This window comes from Corapipo altera, unplaced genomic scaffold, assembly GCF_003945725.1.
Source record: "Corapipo altera isolate COAL_440 unplaced genomic scaffold, ASM394572v1 0, whole genome shotgun sequence".
In the NCBI taxonomy this organism is placed as follows: domain Eukaryota; kingdom Metazoa; phylum Chordata; class Aves; order Passeriformes; family Pipridae; genus Corapipo; species Corapipo altera.
In genome coordinates this window covers 10,160,127-10,179,812 of record NW_020884872.1, presented here as the reverse complement: position 1 = coordinate 10,179,812, position 19,686 = coordinate 10,160,127, and the positions used below count along the sequence as shown (strand labels likewise).

At 36.7% G+C, this 19,686-nt stretch overlaps 1 protein-coding gene across 11 annotated transcripts in view; it reads right to left on the bottom strand.

Annotated features, from left to right (window-relative positions):
- DMD (dystrophin) overlaps positions 1-19,686 on the bottom strand; it is a 918,699-nt gene that overhangs the window by 291,547 nt on the left and 607,466 nt on the right. The gene's annotated exons all lie outside the window — the stretch shown is intronic.

Here is a 19,686-nt window from a genome sequence, read left to right as displayed (position 1 = left end):
TTTTATGAGGTATTTTAAAGAAAGATATTAGGGTTTACTATCTTAGCAGATTACACAGGCTTTTCCTAGTAAATCATGAGGTCTAATTAATAATGTTTGGGTTTTAATATTTCAAGACTGTTTAATCTATTAGTTAAAAGCCATTGTAAGACTGTTGATGTCACTTTTTCTGTCCTGACACCTTACCTAGCAGAAAAATAATTAACACAATAATTTATATTTTACATAAATACGTAAAGCCCAGGCAATCTGAAAATGGAAACTCAAGGCAAGTAAGGTGTATAAGATCTATGCATATATTACTTTAACTTAATTTGAAGGAGTAGGGAAGAGCAAACAAGGTATCGTTTCTCAGATGAGAAGCATCCAAGTATGTATTTAAAGACATTGACCAAATTTATCAACTTCAGCTCCCTATTGTGTAGTTTCCAGAAATGATGCTCATTAGATTTCCCAGTCTTGGGAGTTGGAAGTAGCAATATTTATTATAAAACTATAAACAAATTACTTTTTTCTGCCCACAATTTTTAGTCATCAGAACAGAACAATATACTGTCAGATAGCTAGTAGGTACACTGTACCAGCTATCAAGCTGGCAAAGAAAGGCTTGAGAAAAATTTATTTTTCAGGCTTGTTACATAGACATTGGTTAGATAACCTGTTAACATGCTCACCAGGCTGTTGACTATGTGTCTTGAGTATTCTATTGTCGTAAAAGTCTCCCCTTTCTGCTCCTTAAAATGTTGGGGTTTTTTCCTAAATAATCATACTTTATTTTAAAAAACTGTTATTCACTGACTGTACTGGACAGAAAAGACCTGCAGTTTGATCTTGAATTCGACTCTCCAACTTGAAACTAGTGTTGCATAATTTTTACCAGGTGAAGGTGACAAATAAATTTTTACCAGGTGAAGGTGACAAATAAAGGCCTAATATCATTTTCTGTTCAATGAGATCAACAAAAGAGCATAATACAAATTCCCGTAACTACGGTGTGTATTATCAAAAGCAAGCTAAAAGCTCCACAGAGTTTCCTTTTGTTCAGTTACAAACTCTTAAAGAAGAAAGGTAATTTTCAAGGTACACATCTAGCTACACCCTGGGAAATTCTTGCCTTGCACTTCTGTATCACAAGCGCTTTAAAATCTATTATAAATGGCTTTCTAAACCCAAAAGTTTGGATGGCATTTTTTCACTTGTATACTGATTGAATTGCATACAGAGACATGTAGTTAAAGCAGCAGCTTGCATAATTAAGCAAAGTCTCTCCTTATTGAAAGCACTCAAGAAAAAGAAATAAAATCTACTGATGCAGTTACTACCTCGAGATATCTGTGTGCCTTCTAAACTCCATTTTCTAGGAACACAAGTTAATGAATGACATGAATTTTGCAATAGAAAAAGCAGTCTCACTGTAGCTGAACAACGTCTGTATTACACACATTGCCAAAATGGACTGTGCAGAAGGAGCCTTAAAACACATACAAGATGCCCAGATAATTCTGTGTCTTCCAAAGCAATATTTCCCTTTCTCTCTCCTTCCCCTACTGTTCAGAAAAGGAAAACCAAATTAAGTGATTGTAAGGTCTTATGCCAACAGTGACTCTGTTCCCTGAAGTTTACTAAATATAATTTTTATACTGGATATACTCAAATAAAAGGATTTATCTGATCCAGCCAGAGTCTCCAACTAAACATTAAATGCTGTGTTTGTACCACAGAAGAAAGCTGCTGTTATAGGAAACTTAGTAGGAAAAGCAATAGGTAAGGAGAGCTCAAGAAGGATTTTCTCAGTACAAAACTGAGTGAATGGAGCTGCTCTGTGCCTAAGGGCTTACAAAACAACTTAACCCCAAGACCTGCAATTCCTCAACTGGACACTCAGGAAGACTAAAAATGCCTCTTTAAAGTGAGTCTTGTTGGATATACTAATGTGTATTTTTGAAAGGTCAAGAAGGACACCTTAAAACTTTTATACTATAAACAGATCTGAAGATTCTCAGACCTTTCAGTAGAGAGTAACACATACCTATAGAGCAGATTTTTTTTTCTTACTCTTAGGAAAGTGGCCACTCAGAATAATAAAAGCAACATTTTTCAAAATAATATATTTTTTCCTTGATTTAATAGAAAGTGTCTGAGAACGATACCGAAGAAATGTTTTATTTTATTCAGTAGAATTCTATTTTAAAATTGCTACAACATTTGTGGGTCTACATTTACCAATTGGTACAACCTTAAAGATTTAACAAATATATGTTCCACATGGTATCTACCTTGCACGTACACACAGAAGCCCTGATAGAAGTTTGGATAAAAGTAGCTACTAAAACACATCACTCCTGAGCCTTCCTGTAATCTAGTAGCATGAAAATAAACAGCACCACTTGAGCTCCACTTTAAGTACTATCAAATTCAGAAAAATATTCTGTGACTAGCTAAACTGATCAAACAAACTGATTTTGTGAGTTAACAAAAATACAGATAATTATACTAGGAAGAGAAGTGCTTTGATGAATACAAATTAAAAGACCACTAAATACGATTTTTGGGAAACATAAAAATTAAATAGCTTTAAAGTATTAGCTGAAATGATCTGAAACAAACAAACAATAAACCCCCAAACCGAAATCAGAAGCAATTCATATCTGAAGATACTTTTAAAAACTTTTATGAATTCAGCCAAATATTTAATGTTGCAAAACTGGATCCTCAACAGAAAACTAAGTGGAAACCATTAGAAGATACTGTTACAAGAGCCATGGGAAGAAAAATTCATTAATAGTGGCACCCTGGTGGAGGCACAGCAGATGCAAAAGACCAGATGCCTCTGATTTGGAATGTCAGCACACTGAAACAAATGTGCTATATAAAAACGGGTAATACAGAAATAAAAGTTATAATGAAAGTATTTTCAGAATAAATGAAACAGAAATCTATCTAGTCTCCATCAAGTCACCAAAAGCACGGGTACAAAGACTTAGAGACTCAGTTAAACTGAAAGTTTTTTGTTGTTGTTTTTTTAATAAACACTTATGTTCTTTTGCACATAATTTCCCTCTAGCCTTATTTTCCTAGTAATAATATATTCTGCAAAACATTATAGAACACATTTCAATCAAGAAATTTTTTTGTTTAATTATAAATGTAAATCCATATGAGCAGGTCAACAGTGAAGAAGGACCACTGACATCCATGGTTGCACAAACACATCTTTAAACCCCAAAAAAGCTTTTCTTTTTCTTCCACATATCTATGAATGCCAACATAATGATGCTTGGAGACAGCACAGTAATGGAACAATGAGATACAGCCATCAAACCTACCTAGAGTTTGTTAGAAAGAAATGCTATTCACTTTTAACAATCTTTCCATATTTGTGGATAGCAGCTGCTCAAAAGAAAAATCCAATTTTTAGGTTCCTAACTTTTATGATTTTCTAACAAAAAATGGGTGCCGAGATATGGAACAAATTGTTCAAGTCAGTAACTGAAATAACTTGCATAAAATTGCTAAAAAATAAACTGAAAAACTGAAACAGGTGAAGTGTTAGAAATTCTTGGAGGGACTGCAAAGTTTGAGACTGAGAATTAAAATATTCTCTAGCTTTATAATATACAGCATGCTGGAGCCTGCATATTTGTCACTGTAGCAGTTTATGTAAAAGATAAGATCCTTAAAATCTGTCCAGTCCTTTTTTTCTTTCCTGACCTTGTGGCAAGTGTTACTAAACTGGAATAGCTGAATTACAGGGTGTTACCAAGTTTTATACATTCAACTAATCATTTACTAGTGGTGATTATGCGTGTTTGCTCTTTAATATTTTGAGCAACTTTTTTCACGACAAAGCCAGGACTTTTCATCTCCCTTTGCTGAATTCAAACATACAAAGAAGAGTTCAAGTTGCTGTTATATGTGACTGAGCCTCAGTCTGTATGAGTCTTTAAAAAGCCTCTGGCCCCACTCTTGTAACCAATTTACATTCCTATGCTGAAAAACCTCTCTGAAAATATAGATGTTTAAGTGTCACTACAAAAGATTGAAATAACATTGGGTAAAGCAGGTCCTACATTTACTATTTAGTGTTTAATTGAGAAGTCCTCTGCAGTGACAATGACTACCATGTCTTCACAATTTTTCAGTGTATTTATGTGCTTCCAGTCAAATATATTTTTTATCTATTTTATACTAACTATAAGAATGCTAATAGTGACTGATCCAAAAAATTATGTTTGGACAAAAAGATGATTTAAGAAAGACCTTCCATATTAAGAACAAACTGGAAGCACTTTTTGTCATCAACAACCCATGGTTGAAGACTAAGACTTCACAACCATTTGGGATGATTTGGTCTGGCCCACTCCCAACCTTGTTAAATGAAATGAACCAATGAATCAAAACTGGTTCTGATGATTAATTAACTGAATGATTAATATGGGAATGTAAGAGAGAAGGAAGATAGATTTCTTATCTTATGAACCTATTTGCTCCTCTGAACTAATTTACCATGATATACTCAGAAAAAGCATAATTCTATTAAACAGTTGTTCAGAAAGTTATTTGCTCATTTTTTGAAAAACTTTAGACTCTAGACCTTAAGTTTAAACAAAAAATGAACCAATAATTTCCCCACCAAAATGTATAGCCATGACAACTTTTACTTAAAACAACTGAGTTTCTTGAGGCTGGTTGGTTCTCTAAATATAATGTGTTACATACAAACGAAAGAGAGAAAGCTTTGGAAAAAAACTTGCTAACAATTTCAGAAAATGCAGATATGCAACACCTACAATTCATTTAAAAAATAAAATTGGCTTTGTTAAGATATTCCTCCCAAACACAATTTGAATTTGTTTTCTTGTCACTAAGCAGGAAGGGAATATGAGAGAAAATGATCATTTACATACTCCCTATATTTAAACATAAAATTATGAAACAAAGAAAGCAATATAATTGAGTGGAGTTTTCTTTTTTGAAAAAACTTTTGTCTTGACTATTAGCTGTTTTCCCTGCAAAGCATGTATAATTTTAGGAAAACACAAAGATCTAGAGCTACTATTTAGCAGTGTTGACAGGTGATTGGTCAATGAAATCAGAACATTAACAGACGATGCTGTGAATTTGATTTTTCCTGAGTGTTTTGTGCAGCTTGTTTTCATAAGCATGTACTTTTATGCCCACTTAGGACCACCTCAAGAACTGCCTAAGCAGCTCTCATCAATGTCAAAGTAAATATACCAACTCCATCAGTGATGCTGTGGGAAAGCCACCAGTGACAACTCATCAGCTGTTGCACAAGATGAGTGAAAAAGCATCATAGAACTTTTTGTACACTTTTTTTTGTGATGGTCACTCGTTAAATTATGTTGGTGGCATCGTGAATGTCTGAGGCTTGTTCCTTTACAACTCAGGAAGTCTGGTCCATATCAGGAAGTTATGACAGCAAAACGTGCAACATGCTGTTGATGCACACCAACCAAACCAAACAGAACGGGGAGTATTTAATTCGATTCTGCATGTATTGACCAAAAATGTAAGGTGATGGTGATGGTGGGAGATGGGAGAACTCTCATCCTCCCTCTCACCCTGCTCCACATTTGTCTTTAGGAAAGGCTTTGGAAGCAGGTATTTCAAGAGGGTCAAACCATCAGCACCTTGCTCATTATAACAGATTTCCTGATGGACTGCACTGGAGTGCATCCAGCAGACAGGATGGAGAGGATGGAAGAGAAGACTAGAAAAAGATTACAGTTTAACAGGGTTTGTGAATGAAACATTATGAGATAAAAAGGAATTTGCTCTATTATAGCCATTGCCAGAAAGAAAAAGGAATAAAGCTAAAGATGTATCTGTAACAAGTAGAAAAACATTTAAAGATTTGTGTGTTTGGCTATAATAAGGTGCATTCAACTAGAGGAACACAGTGATAATTCACACGTAAGAACTCAAGACTGAAACAGGATTACAGCTCTAACAGTAAATCTGGGTATATGTGAAATATGTATAAAATCACAGCCTTTTGCCCCCAAACAATGTAGCAGTTCAATAGTACTTTTGCTTGCAATAAAGTATGAGCAAACAATCAGGCAAAAGTATTCCAGGGTATCTTATGTCCTTTCATCAGGCTAAATAACTTAATGGATGGGAACCACTGTTAGGAGCTACAGAGGTTCTCTGGTTTCTGTATCAGTCAGCAGAACTGAAATCTCTCAGCATATAGCTACCATTTGTAGAATGTGAATTTGCAAAACTTACTTTTTTATTTCTCTTATATAACTAATGGTTTTTCACATTAAGGATTTTTCCAATGCATTTAACAAATGTATATTAGCAAGAAAACTGAGGGCAGCTGCTCTGTTTCTCAAAGCTACAGCTTTAGTCTTTTCTTTACTGTTTTTTTCAGTTGATGGTGTTAGTGAACTCCTTTTATCTGACTGATCCAGTAAAAAATATACTTGTCAATGCACTTCAAAAGCAAAGTTTTAGGTTCTTTACTTTGTCACATTTTTAGACAGAAGTAAAATAATACTGAGAACACATAGTATTATATTATGAACATAAGCAAAAACCAATAGGTATTTTTAGTTATTTTTTTTTTATTTAAGTAAATAACTAATATTTGTGGTGAAGGAAAGCTAATAGCTTGACTGAAGGTGCTGCACAGATTATCCAGTTTTATAGGGAAAAGATTAGACTGAATCAATTTTATGCTCTGAAAAAAAAAAACCACAGAATGACTTTCTCAGTTTCTACTAGAGCCTCTGGAAATCTTTGAATGCTTTTACTGGAAATTTTCTCCAGTAATAGCAAGTGAAAAACAATTTAGGAGAATAAAATGGATTGACACAGCATCAGTTGCCAAATAAGTTTTTCCTTAGTACCTTAGGAAACTGGATATTTTTCTCAAGAACAATGTAAAATAAAGAAAGAGGATTTAATCTAGGTTGGTCGGGTTTGCTTCTGAAACAGAAAACAAAAACTGTTACATAATTTTTTCTTACAGTGAATGTAATATTATTTAGCTTTGTGTGTATATGTTGGGGCAGGGGAAGGGAAGGTGTTTCTTTACCACATCTGATAAGAAATGTTGGAATAACTCTAGAATAACTTTAGCCTAAATCTAGTAACTTGGACCTTCATCTTTATTCATGTTTCATTGTCATTCCAAAAGATGAGAACTGTATGAAGTTACAAGCCTAGTTTTTTTACCTAAACCTTTCTCTTATATTTAGAAAGGTTTTACTTCAGGTTTTACTGCTGTCTTTCATTTTTGTTTCCGCTTCTATTGCTTTTTTTGTTGCACTTGTTTCTTTGTTTGATTTACTTTTAGTTTTTATTCCTCCACATTTCTGTAACTATGGTCAGAATAAAGGTCATTAAGGTAATTAAGATCAAAAACAACACAGAAAGGAAAGGTAAAAACTTGAAAAATTCTGATGTTGTTCATATTTCATCAACAGCAAAGGAAGGAAGGAAATGTATATAATGTGGCTTATTAAAAGCTTGGACTGGGCAAGACTTATTTTTATAACTACTTTCAAAGGGGAACTCTCAAGTTCTCAACTGCCAGTCAGAGTTAGTAAATTAATAATGCCATCTTGTCTTGGTGGTATCACAGAGACTGCAGTCTTCTGAATATGCCATTTTTAACACTCAAACCCTATAATTTGCCCTTCATGGTGTAAGAAACTATGGGATAGGTTGGGAAAGAGACTACATGTAGTTAAAGTGGAAGCTGTAGCTGAGTTAGGTCCCCCAGTTACTCTGCAGTGTGAAAAGAGGGTGGAGAGTAGATGCCTCAGGAGGAAGCTCAGCCATGTGTAGGCTGTGTGGAAAGATGCCTATCCACTGAATAACTAGCAGAAATATGCAAGTACTCATTATCGTGTTGCATGATTGTCTTGTGATGGGTGTCCTGGTGAACAGGGCCAGGTCTTCACTTTCTGTGAGAGACTGAAATGTTGATGGTTAATGCCTCAAACAACTGGCCATTTGCAAAACAGGGGGTGCTTTGCTGATGATGTGAAAGGTAACTGCCCAGGGGAAAAGAGGGTTCACACCCACTACCAGAGGTTACAAGCTGGGTTTTGAGCCAGATAAGGGAAAAGGCCAATAAGAAGCAGATCTTGTGAGGTGGGATGGTGCTTTTCAATATGCCAGTGTCCTTCCTTACATAACTGGGTCAGTTAAAAACTCTCTTCTCATGTCTTAGAAGGTGTCATAAATCATCAAAGACCCCCTAAGAGACTTATTTCTAGGGTCTTCCACCAGGGGACTGCACCACATGATCCACAGTGTTGCATTAGACAGTGTAAAACTCCCCTGCTAGGGGAGGTACCCGGATGTCCCATGTAAACCTAAACATATATTAACCCACTGAACTCTTGGTTTCATGGGCTTCCCTCACCCCCGACAGATAAGACTGAGACCATCACTCCAACCAAAGGATGTCTAAATTGAAATAATCAAGTATCATCACTGGATCCACAGGTGGTGATATCTTTCTACTCTTACCCTTTCTTTCTTTCATTTCCTTATATAGTTTCTTAAGTGATATCTTTATGCTTTTATACTGCTATATTTCTACAGATAATAACCAAAATGGTTACAATTGTAACCAAATTGTTCTAAAATAAAGTCTACATATATATATATATATGAACAACAATCATTCGGTGCCATTTCACTCTAATTCGGCCCAAGGGATCTATTAACAAGAACATGAGTTCCCCTCACCTTCAGAGGTAGGTCATAACACTTTCCCGTCCTTGGACTTCTCAAGTCCTTTCTACTCTTTTCTAAGAAATTATGCCAATTCAACAGAAGAGGCACAGACTAACACCTACCAGAACAGCCTGGTGTAAAGGACCGTCTGAAAAGTGAAATCACAGAATCATAGAATGGGTAAGGTTGGAAGTGACCACTGTAGGTCATCTGGTCCAACCTCTGGGCTCAAGCAGAGACATCCTAGAGCACGTGGCATGGGATTGCATCCAGACAGTTCCTGAACATCTCCAGTGAGGGATATTCCACAACCTCTCTGGGCAACCTGTTCCAGTGTGTGGCCACCCACATAGTAAAGAAGTTCTTCCTCCTGTTCAGGCAGAATTTCCTGTGCATCATTTTCTGCCCTTTGCCTCTTGTCCTGTTGCTTGGTATCACTGAGAAGAGCCTGACTCCATCTTCTTGACATTCTCCCTTCAGATACTTATAGAAATTGGTGAGATTCCCTCTCAGTCACCTCTTTTTGAGGCTGAACAAGCCCAGCTCTCTCAGTCTTTCCTTGTAAGAGAGGTGTTGCAGTCCCTTAATCATTTTTGTTGCCTCCCCACTGACCCATTCCAGGAGCTTCATGTCTCTCTTGTACTGAGGAGTTCAGAACTGGACACAGCACTTCAGATGCAGCCTCACTAGGGCTGAATAAAGGGTCAGGATCACCTCCCATGACCTGCTGGCCATGCTCTTCCTAATACACCCCAGGATACCATTGGCTCTCTTGGCCATATGGGCATACACTGAAAGCAGGTGTCTCAGTGCCTGGATGGACGCTTTATCCTCTAGAAAAGATATAAAGGAACAGAAATAGGCAGTGCATCTTTCTCCTGAATTTCCAGTGAATACCTGATGGACAGCTCCTGTCAGATTAAAGAATATATTCAATAGAGGCAGGTGAAGAAGGGCTTACTCTGAAGATGGCTACTGGATCTTAAATTTCTGCAGAGCACGTTGGAACAGTTTCTATTCACAGGCAAAAGCCAAACCAAAGGAGCACAGCAAACAGCACTATTGTAGAGCCAAGCACCAGCAGAGCTGGGAAGGGGTATCAAGGCTGTGATGGCACCTACATTATGCAATTGTGCCTGATTTTAGATGTTCTGTCATTTTATGGTGCTGTCCCTTGGTCAATACATCTTGCTGCAGATATATCTTGCTCATGCTAAAACCTACTGAAGACAGTTTTCTGATAATACAATAATTATTAACTATGGAAACAATAGTACTGAAAAGGGATTTTGGCCAGAAGTTGAAGACAATACAGTCTAAACAGAAAAGTTACAAATTATTAGTAGTCAGGACATTTAAACACAGAGCAGATGACTACAAAATATGATGGATTATTAACAGAATAAATAAAAAAAAAAATAATCAATTTTTTTTTAATAGACACAATTTGTAAGAGCAGGAAGAGGAATCTCTATGTAAAATCCCACAGACTAGTTTCGTATATAGTATACAAACATACCTGTCCTTTCTGACCTTCAAATCTATGAATCTGTGAGAAATTCTAAAAAAAAAATAAATTTGAACACGCCTATAATGCCAGCTTAACTGAGATGAATTTTCAACACCTGTTTCCTCAAATCAGTATCAGTCCTACATGGTTCCCCTCCCTCACACAGATATATTATAATTAAAATATATTTAATCAATTTCTGACTGAGAGCAGTGTTTAAGCATAAAGTTAAGCATAAATCTGGAGCTACTTCCTGTTCAGACAAGAGGAACTCTTTCTACAAAGTTAATATATTTCATCTGTAACCATTGCTTGAGGCAGAAAGTACAGGCATTGATTAGTAGCTTGCAGTGGAGCCACACAATTCTACTTCAGTGAAAGAAAAATTGGCATTTTTCTTTTTCAGAAAATATAGTTTTATTATCTGAATGACAGTTTCAGAAATATATCTGATAGAAAAGAAAGAATCACTGCTAAAATAGATTGACGCTACTATAATAAAAGCAGGAAATAATAATTTTCTTTATATGTGTATTCACGTATATACACACACAGCTATATATAAGCAGATATAGATACTGATTTTATAGTGGGCCTTTTGTAATAACAAAGATCGAACCCAAGGAATAAAATTTCAAAATTAATAACCTTTCTCTGATTTCTCTTCTGTAACTGAAGAGTAACTGAGGCTGGAGGGGCAATGAGCTTGAGCATCACAATCTGGTCAAAACAGAGGAGGAGGATTTCTTGAGATACTATGATAACACACTTACGAATATAATAAATGTTCCTGAAAATAATCTTAGAATAAACCATTAAAAATCAAAATGAAATTATTCTTCTCTATTATCTTTGTAGTCTTGAAATACTGAAATTTTTCCTAAACCAAGATTTTCTCTACATTGGAAAATATTGTTTTGTTGCTACAATTATCTTGCATTGAAAGAACAGAACTTGTTTCTTAGCCACTCAACTTTTTCCTGGGACACTGGAATTAAAAGTGCTGTAAAACTGTATCTTCCAGTGTATTTTTACTTACACTTATTTTCTTTTAAGTTTTTCAAATGTGAACATTTTATACACAAAGTACTTCCACAGTTTCAGAAAGAAATAAGCTTGTCTTCGGGTTTTATAAAGACTGTTCTCATGTACTTGCTCTCTTATGTACTACAAAAAATGTGCCTTAGCTAACTAACAAACTATATTGCACATTGCTTTGTGTAAAAAATTCTGACCACACTCATAAATTCACTACTTGCAGTTCCGTAATGGTGTCAGTCATGGCTGAAAAATAACTGAAGATGGAATGACTGCATATCATCCATATTTCTAATGCTGTTTTTCAACAGGCAAGGCCATTTCTTTTTTTTCTCCTTTTAATTCCTAGACATCAGTTCCTAAACTTGAGGGCCTATGGCAGTGGCTGCTAACAACTCACTAGTAGACAGTGCTCATCTTTATCAGTAAATCCAAACTGATTTTCAGGTTTTCACTGATTAGTAACTTTTTCCATGCCAGTGATGTATTTCTACATTACTAGCATTGACCCGCAATTTGACACGAAGCATAACACAGATATAAAAATTTAGAATAATACCTTTCAAGTTTAACACACCTGAAAATTTGGCCTTAGCTGATATGTGATATTTTCACTTTTTACTCACTAAATTAGTAAGGTGAAAGAAAATGTCTTACCATATAGAGCATTAGCTGAGGCTTGATGCAGTCAGTTCTCCAGGGGTGTAGAACCCAAATTAACTAGGAGGCTGTTATGATGCATCTGGACCCTGTCTCCCACTCTCCCCTCCCTCTTACCATAACAAAGTCAGTTACTGAAAGGCCATATTGGGAGGTGGAAACAAGAGCTTCCAAATGTGTTATATTTTTAAAAATTAATGATTTGTATCTCCCTATGGAAATGCTAGACTGTGACAAGCAGTTCTTCAAGAGCTGAATCCTGGAAGGACTCCAGGCTGAGGTCACTACTTTCTTTGTAAATACCAGCCTGCAAAACTGGGAGGTATTTTACAGTCTATGGTGCTGAAAAATGTATCTATCTTGGCAATTTTTTCTTACTCAACTTTCTGACCTTATTCCTTGCTTGCTCTTGAAAATTATCACATATACATATGCAGACACACTTCTTTCCAGAGGCTTTTTCCACCAGACAAAAAAAGTAAGAATTATTTTTCTTGAGAGCTACATTTGAAGGCATTTTTTTTGTCAGCTATTAATTATTAACAAAAGAAAACTGAGTTTAGGAAGTTACCATTTCTGTTCCTTCTACTTTATCCCTCCAGAGTACCCTTCTAAATACCTTCACTCCAAGCATTAGAAAATGCAAAGATGTAAATTGTAGCCATTGTCCAAGGGATTTGAAGAACTCTCTAGAAACATGGGCTGAATAATAAAGGAGAATAAGCAACTGTGCTAAGAAATAAAAGAGAGATACAACACATAAGACTGAACAGATGCCATTAGCTTGCAGTTCTGATTAACCAGCTAAAAGCAACATCAGGTTATTTATCCATGACAGCATAATATATTCTGGTTAAAAACAAAACAAGAGTGAAGTACTGACAAGTTTAGGAGTTGGGCCTCAGCATGTCCTTATGCCCTGTATCAGCTGTTTCCTCAGAAGGGGCCATAAGGGCAGTGGAGGTGCCACTGGCTGACCGCCCCTGGTTGGTGCAGGAGTGGCACTGACGACACTATGCCAGCTTACCCCAAGATTCTACTTTTGCTCTCAGTCCCTGCCTTGTGCCAAGAAAGGTCAGATCTAACAGGGATACAGCTCTGAAAAAAAGCAACAGAAGTAAGCTGGCAAGGGAAATGCAAAATGGATGATCTGCTTTACTGAAGATGGGTATGTGAGGAATGGAGGATGACAGTTGTTGGTGTACAGATAACTGAAGTTAAACATTGTCATTTTGATTTAGGCAGTTTTGAAAGAGAATGCCAAAGAAGTGCAATACCAATAGGAGGGGTGTAGGACATAATTAAAAATGTGGTAATAGAGAAGATGTGTGGTCAGAAATTTTTCTTTTTTTAAAATAGATTCCTGACAGTGGAATAACTGCTGTGATTTCATTTTTTCTTAGTCTGTATTCCAGGTGTAATTTAATGTGTACATAAGGATGTTTTAACTTCTTTGAATATGATCACTAAGTGTGTTCAAAACAAAACAAAACACCCCCAAACTGAAATGTAGTTCTGAAAAAAGCAAAGACCCTAATCAGTTTGTAAAATTTTAGCTTCCTTTCAAACTTTAATTACTCTCTGCTACAGATGTGCAGGCATTAAGAGATAACAAATAATTATAAAAGATTCAGCTAGTATGCCAAGGTAGTTCTCTTGAGGCATGATGGTTTATTGTTTACTAATGTCACTGTAGATCAAAGGAAAATGTTTCAAACTCTCTTGCACAGTGTAAGACATTGCATATGGAAATCAGATCGTACAAGTTACTCTCTTGGAGGAATGTTCCCCACCATAAACAACTAAAGTCTCATAAGAAATACATTAGGAGAGATTTCTATACTTGCACATGATGGTACAGAGTTTCTGGCTGAGGACATGTTTATTGAATTAACTCCAAATTGAAGCTCTATCCACGTATTAACAATCTCTCAAACCCCAAAAAGCCACAAAGCATGAGCATACTCATTACTCATATTGAACAACAACAAAAAAAAATCGGCAACTGCCACAGCAGCATTAACCCAGGAGCTTGTCAGAAAGGGCCTAGACTCCAGTGTACCACTGAAAATGGAAGTACATCCCCTGGCAGAGTGAACAGTAGTTTCTGGCCAGCTGTACCCAAGCTGGAGCCTGTACCATATCCACCATCTCACCTGTTTAGAAAGGTGAATTCTGGATTAAATACAACATGGGGAAAGGCTCTACAACTGATTCAGTAAAGAGCTAGCTTAGGTCAGATAAACTTAAGCAGTGCTCACAGAGCATGGTGTGAACACAGTTGTGTAATTTCTGGGGCCAGCTCAGCAGTACAGTGCCTTTCAGGAACAGCCTCAGTTAATGAGACCTGATGAGTCTCACCTGACTGAATACAGAACCACTTACCTGTTCCTGCATCTGCTCCCCAGCTTTATCTCATTTAAAACAGCTTTAATGAGCCTATCTGCAATCAAGACACCTCCACAATATTGCAGCACTATGAGCATCTGTGTATGTATGTACACGAGAGACAGAGGGGTCAGAGCCAAGACTCCATTGTTGGATATTCCATATAATTTTCTTGAAAAAGGCAAAGCAACTTCATGAAATAGCCTGAGGATACCTGTACTAATTGTCCATAATTTATTCTTGCAAGTATTTCCTACGAGTCTTATTGGAAGAATATTTTTAAAAATTTGTTCAGTGTTTCAACTTCAAAGTCCCTGCTTAGCCAGGCTATTGCTCACAATTTGCTGTTACCAATCCTTCTAGCTACCTGATGATTAATTTTGATAGTGGTCTTCACTAATTCTACCAGGAAAAAAAAAAAAGTATCTGAAAGAGATATGTATGCACACATGCTCTCACACACATATATATATATAGAAGTAATATAAAATAGTAGACAATATTTGGATAAGGACTATGACCCATCAAAGAGCGTCCTAGTTAGACCAGTCAGGACCAGTTCATCACTGTGTGGGTGTAACCCAAACTGTGTATTCTACACCCTCTGTGTCATTTCCCAGGAACTGGTAACAATATACCATTTGCAGCTGCCCAGAGCACACCTGACCCCTCAGGCTATAAGCTGGGTGTTAAGAATCCTGTGAGATAGGAGGATGTTCCTATCCTCACTTGGATAACTCAGGTGTGATAACTCCCCTCCGGGGAGTCCTTAGCACCTCCACACCCAGCCTGAGGGGTCATGTCTGCTAATGGGCCATCAAGGATTCCAAAAATATCTCAGGACTCACAATCATCTATTGTGGAACTCCCCACCCTGGGGGAGGTACTGGGCATTCCCACTCCAACCTGAGTGTATATAATCTTGGAGTCTTGGGACTTCTGGGCCCACTCATCAGATCCAGAGGAGGACCAGAACCTCCACCAGACTATGACCAGCACTCTCACCAACAAGTCTTCTTTTCCTTTTGCTTTGGACTCAGGGGGACCACGTGGGGCTCAGCACGGGGGCCAACGAACACCATTCTGTTCGTGCCCCAGGGTGCTGGGTTATACATCTGAGTTTTGTGGGTTAAAACCAATTGTTTGTCCATATAATTATATTTATTGTATTATTTTTATTAAATTGTAACTCTGATTTATAATCTTTTTTGGGTTGGGTTCATTTCTCCTGCCAGTTTACCTTTAAATCAGCACAGAGACCCTAGAGATAATTTTTGTTTTGTTATCCACTGTGTTTGTTATCCCTCTATGGGAAACAAGAGTTTCAAACCTATGGCTCATTTCTCTTCTGCAATGTTATACAAGATGGAGATTATTTCTGCAGATGCCCTAAAGTTTGTAATCTTATTTTGTCACAATATTTTTATCCAAACAGAATAAAACAGTCACTGAAACTTTTGAAGTGATAGTCTGAAAAAAAAGGTTTATTCTAGCATTAATTCTTATGTTAACAACTTCAAGGCAGAAGGTCTCTGTGTAAAAGACAATAAACAAACAACACTAACTTTGTTATTGGTATGACACTGTTCTTATCTAGCTCAGTATGAATTGTGATGTGACAGCTCATGAATTTCAGCTATAATACCCAGGAACTTGATCAAGCAATCTCATGGGCATTCATAGTTATATTTGAGAACCTGCAATGGATGAATGTATCTCACTTCTGAAAGAGGCACAGAAAACTACCCAGGAAATTTTAGGTGAATTATACTGAGCTCATTTCAAGAACATATGATTCAACAGTCTTTGAGGAGGGAAAATAGTAATAAGCAACACATCTAACCTTTATCAAGAGTAAATAATAACCAGGCAACGGGATTTTCCATCATCCAAACCTTTAAGATTTACCAATAGTGAACAACAGGTAGAAGTTGTGCCTGATGCCCTTAGCAAGGCTTCTGATATTGCCCATGTGATGTTATCACAAGCAAGAAATTTTATTTAAAAGGAAATAAAAGTGGCCTGAAAAAAACCTGAGAATTCAATAAGTGCAAAGCACTAAAATAACTAGCTGAAAAAAACTGGATTAACATCAGAATGTTTTGCAAATGACTGGACAGATGGTCAGAAATCTAGAAACAAGGATAGAGATTTTAAAAAACAGGATTTGTTTAGTCTAGAGAAGATTGAACTGAAGAATCAGCCTTCAAATATATGCGGCTATTGCTGAGAGAGAGTAAACTGTTCCCAATTTTCATTGTGGTGACATAATTAGCTTAAACTGCAGCAGGGGACATTAAGGTTGGAGATAAACATCTTTAGAATGGCAAGGATTGCAAAGTGGTGGGAAAAATTTCTGCAAAGCTACAGAAAAAAGCATCTCAAAGAGCAGGTTAGACAGAAATTGGTCAGAAATTATTTAAATCTAGTTGATCCTGCCTGAGGCAAAAATCTGGACTGCACAGACTTTCAAATCTCCTTCAAGACCTATTTATTATACCTATCGTTCCTTTGTGAGAAAAAAAAAACAAACAACAAGCTATAAAAAACAGTAGGGAGAATAAGATAGAGCCCTATGCTAGTTTATAGCATAATTTTTCATAAAACTTTTTGCACAAAAACATGATCACATGATCCTAGAGCTAATACATTTTTAACTTTTGTTTTGGTTACTTGGTAACAATGGAAAAAGGCAAAACAAGAAGGATGAGAAACAGTACCTGCAGACTGCCTATAATAAGAACACTTACTAAATGATTTCTTTCCCCAAGTTAGCCTACTGATATTGAAATTGGTCTCTCTTTATCCTTATAGTTTCTTTGTAGTATGAATTTTTAATAGAATGACAGTGCAAAATGGCAGGGTAGCACTTAATATTCTTTATTTTTAATTCCACTAAAAAATGCTGGCCTCAATTTCTTATCTAAGACATAAAGAGCTTGTTTTACTTCAACTGACATATCAGGTTTCTCAGAAATTTGGTGACAGAATAATAGCTATGTGTGCTCTGTAATATATGGATGCAAATTATACAGGAAAGAAAGGCTGTGTTGGTGTTGGGATTCAATCTCTTCACTCTTGTGACAGCACTCGAGGAAATGATATGAAGCCGAGCCAGGGGAGATTTAGGTTGGATATCGAGATATCAGGAAAAGGCTCTTCACCCAGAGGGTGGTTGGGCACTGAACAGGCTCCCCAGGGCAGAGATCACAGCACCAAGGCTGACAGAGTTCAGGAAGCATCTGGACAATGCTCTCAGGCACATGGTGTGATTCTTGGGGTGTCCTGAGCAGGGCCAAGAGTTGGACTCAATAATCCTGATGGTCCCTTCCAACTCAGCATACTCCATGACTCTATGATTATTATACACTAAAAAATACTTTAAAATAAATTTGACAATTAACCTAATTTAAAAATTAACCCATAAATCATATTCCTGGGTTTTTAATCATAAAACCTGAAGAATAGACAGGTCTGTAATCAGGAGTAACACAAACTGACTGTGGGGTGTGGGATACGAGAGGCTGTGATGGTAGGAGATGTGACCATAGTGTGCAGTTTCAATCATGCTGCTCTTGCACTGGGGCTTGGAAACTGGCCTCCCATAGCTGCCAGAGCTTTTTGTTAAAGATAGTGCTGGGCTTCTTTAAAGAAGTCAACAAGCAGGCAGAGAAGGATGATTTGGTCCAGGTAGGATAAGTACATATAGTCTTTTTTCTTAACTCCTTCAGAAAAAAGTTTTAAGAAACTTGGCAACATTACATAAAAAGAAAGGTTTACTTCTGAATGCACATTTGGTTTAAAGACAGAATAGAGTGGGCAGGAGTATGCTACATTATTTGTAGTAGAAACTAGTTTAGAACAGATTTTAAAAAAGACATCTGTTTTCATAGCAGATAGTGTGTATCTGGAGCTTGCTGCCACAGGAGGTTGTGAGGGCCAAGACAATCAACAGTTTCAGAGAGAGATTAGAAAACTTCATGAACAATAGGCTGAAAAACAGATGCTACCAAAAGTAGGCAGTGATGTCTCCTGATATCCTGAATCCAGTGGCTGTGGATGCTAGGGATGGGGCAGTGTAAGAGGAATAGTCAGGAGAAAGCAGCCAGGCTATAGCATTCTCCCAGCTCAACCCATCCTAATGTCACCACCAGAGACACTTTCCTGGGCTAGATAGAAGAATGCTGTCCCATTTGACCCAATAAAGTACTTATGCTCTCAAGTGTTGTAAGACCCTCTTTTAGTCCTGTTTAAAACCTAATTATTCTTGTATTCATTGTAGTTCTATAAAATACAAATTCTGTAACCTAAAACACTGAAAGATCTCTGGCAAATAGAGAGTTATGTGAGACCCAAAATATTTGTTAAGAGCTATGTGGTCCTCATTTAAATTCATGACAAATCCTATGCAAGATGTTTCTTTTTTTCTAAATTATAGGGAAATATGTAGCGTTATAAATAGATCCTCTTTCAGTAGTAAACAGGAAAAGGGTTTGATTTGTTACTATGTTGGTATTATGTATTATTTACGTTACTAATACAAAATATATTTTCTAGCTGCTGTTAAGAGGAGCCTCCAAATACTTGACTTCTAGATAAATCAAGGAATTAAAAAAATAGTAAACATGATACATATTAAAATGCTTTCCATGTCTGCATCATATTCCAATTATTTAGTCATCAGAAATTTCCACTGAAATGAGAAAGTCTGAAAAAGTTGAACTGCTCGTGTTGCCTCAGTCCTGTCATCTGAGAATTCAGCTGCATCTCCCTTTAGAGAGTAAAAGGGTACAACTTCTCTATGCCTGAACAGATTGCTCCCAACGAGATCAAGGGGGAAACAGAGACCATGTCCTTGTTGCAGTTGCAGCCCTTCTCAGGCAGTGCAATACAAATCTGCTCCTCACTCAGGCAGTGCAGCTTGGAAGTTTACAACATATATCAAACCCACTGAATCTAATGATAAAGTACAAGATAAACTTAAGAATAACAGATTTCATAGGACACATTTCAAACAAGTAATAAGCATGTAACAATAAAGGAAAGGCTGAAAATAAGTAAATCTTTTCACCTGGCTCTTACACAGACTGGTTTAAAATCATTCTCATGTTTATTCTCCCTAAATATTCAATACTCCACACTTAGTGATGTTCTTAGAAGGGAAATATGACTTTCTTCCTGACTCACTCAAATAAAGAGCTCTGTATCGGGAAAGACACGCATATCCTCTTATTAACTGACTTGTTATTCCTGTTCATCACTCCTGAACTGTGCAAAGAAGCCATTATCACCAAATTACAGTCTACAAAATGCATGGAATAAAAACTAAGATGATTTGAATGGAGACAAAACAACACATTATATCC